Genomic DNA, 2,500 nt, shown 5'->3' on the forward strand with positions numbered 1-2,500 from the left:
GTTGTGCCTTAACCTAACCCATGTTGTCGCCTTAACGTAACCCACGTTGTCGCCTAAACCTGCTCTGTAATTGTTATACGACTCGTTCAATTACTGTAGTGTTGCCCACCCGCAACCCTCGCAATATAGTTCGCTACTCGCACTGCCCGCACCCCTGTGTATCGCTTCATGTTAAACACCTTGCAAGTCTTGCTCACTTTCCACATGCTCCTGCTGTACACTGTAATGTGGATGGCAGCAGGACGTACATGCCGCCCCTCCCCACGTCCCCACCTTGCCCCCTGCCTTCGCAAGCTGGTTGGTGAGAAGTTTGCATGTTCAATGCCCTTCGCATGCGACGTACTCAGGCTACGTTGTGGTGCGGCCTGTGTCAACTGTCCGCTGATGTCGTACGCGTGAACCACAATCTGTACTGCACATTCGTCCTTATGTACTGAATGATACATCGTGGCACATGTGTGACCGCACAACGACTGCGCCCAAAAACGGCGGACCATACAGTGCAAATATTGTGCACGCAGCTACGTGTCGTCTCCCTATGAGAGCTGGATTGCAGTGTGGTACGCCATAGAGACGTGTGGGAGGAACGGACGCCGTGGATGGCGATCAGCATGAGCTGTCTGTTGATGTATTCGGACCTAGTCGTCTCTCCTCACACACCGTGATGGCATGGTGCACCGCGTTCCATATCTGCGACATGCTACAGAGGCCGGTTGACAGTCGTTCGAGCAATGGACATCGCATACGTACGGGGGCCACCTTCCACGTATTGTCTAGGCGTGCACATTTTGTTGCGTGTATGTGGGCAGACGTAGTGTGGCGTGACACCTGACACAGGCATGCAATAATCGTTGAAGTTGCAAATGGCGATGGACGCCTGCGTTTTCTGGTGAAGTTACGCAAATGAACAAATGGTAACCTGTTGTGGTGCGGTTGTTCTCGCTAGGGGTGAATCGGTGATGGCGACGATAGGTTGAGGTACTAACCGGTTGTTCCAGCGATACCCACCATGCCGACGAAACTGAACGGCATCTGGGTGTGAAGCGATACGCGGCGGTGGCTGGGTGGGACCGTCCCCGGCCGGTGAGGGGGCGCCTCCCGGCGTGCTGGCCGCGCGGTGCGTGGGCGCACGCGCTACAGCCGGCTGGTGGGGGCGGCCAGTGGCAGGCGCGCCGGCCGACGGACGCGGCAGGCGTCGCAGCTGCGCGCCGGCGCACCCTGCGCGCGGCGCCGTGCGGCCAAAGTAGGTCCTCGCGGGCCCGGTGCGAAGCGCGGTGGACATCTTCAGTGTGCTGGTCCGATTGAGGACTGTGTGCGTTGAGGATGCGCCGCCGCCCGGCGCTCGGCGCCGCGACGCCGTCTGCTGCTCGGTCGCCCCAGCGGTTCTCGCTGGTGGTTTGTATCGCAGCTGTGCGGATGTGTTGGCGCGTGCGCTGTGCTGGGAGAGTTCGCTTCGGCACCCAAGTGGGGCTTTTGTCCTTCTGTGGCGCTGGCGTTGGAGCTGCCGGTCACCGTAGGTGGCGCGTGTTGTCTCCCGCCGGCAATGCCACGACAGCACGCTCCCGGGCCTCTGTCGGCAGCGGCAAGCTCAGTTGGGAGCACGGGTGGTCGCACCGAAAGCGTCTACTCGCCTAACTCCGGGCGATTGCGCCTCTCTCGAACCCGACCAAGTACTTGGGACGGCGCTGCGCGCCGCCGGGACCTGAGAGGGTTTCGAGGTGTATTGTGCAGGGGAGCTCAGCCTCCTCCTGTTTGCAGAATGATTGAGCGGACGCTTGCGTGTTCGCGCGGGCCCCCGGGACACACTCCCGGGCGGCCGGCTGCTCAGCTCTAGTTGACGCAGCTCCCTGGTTGATCCTGCCAGTAGTCATATGCTTGTCTCAAAGATTAAGCCATGCATGTCTCAGTACAAGCCGCATTAAGGTGAAACCGCGAATGGCTCATTAAATCAGTTATGGTTCCTTAGATCGTACCCACGTTACTTGGATAACTGTGGTAATTCTAGAGCTAATACATGCAAACAGAGTCCCGACCAGAGATGGAAGGGACGCTTTTATTAGATCAAAACCAATCGGTCGGCTCGTCCGGTCCGTTTGCCTTGGTGACTCTGAATAACTTTGGGCTGATCGCACGGTCCTCGTACCGGCGACGCATCTTTCAAATGTCTGCCTTATCAACTGTCGATGGTAGGTTCTGCGCCTACCATGGTTGTAACGGGTAACGGGGAATCAGGGTTCGATTCCGGAGAGGGAGCCTGAGAAACGGCTACCACATCCAAGGAAGGCAGCAGGCGCGCAAATTACCCACTCCCGGCACGGGGAGGTAGTGACGAAAAATAACGATACGGGACTCATCCGAGGCCCCGTAATCGGAATGAGTACACTTTAAATCCTTTAACGAGTATCTATTGGAGGGCAAGTCTGGTGCCAGCAGCCGCGGTAATTCCAGCTCCAATAGCGTATATTAAAGTTGTTGCGGTTAAAAAGCTCGTAGTTGGATT

At 57.7% G+C, this 2,500-nt stretch overlaps 1 non-coding gene across 1 annotated transcript in view; it reads left to right on the forward strand.

The window, feature by feature from the left end:
• Positions 1–1,844: 1,844 nt before the first annotated feature.
• The window catches only part of LOC124742136, a 1,909-nt gene continuing 1,253 nt past the window's right edge, over positions 1,845–2,500 (forward strand). The window contains exon 1 of the ribosomal RNA XR_007010190.1: positions 1,845–2,500. This exon is cut by the window's right edge and continues 1,253 nt beyond it. This is a non-coding gene — a ribosomal RNA (small subunit ribosomal RNA).

The sequence above is a fragment of the Schistocerca piceifrons genome, unplaced genomic scaffold, assembly GCF_021461385.2.
Source record: "Schistocerca piceifrons isolate TAMUIC-IGC-003096 unplaced genomic scaffold, iqSchPice1.1 HiC_scaffold_214, whole genome shotgun sequence".
NCBI classification, from domain to species: Eukaryota; Metazoa; Arthropoda; class Insecta; order Orthoptera; family Acrididae; genus Schistocerca; species Schistocerca piceifrons.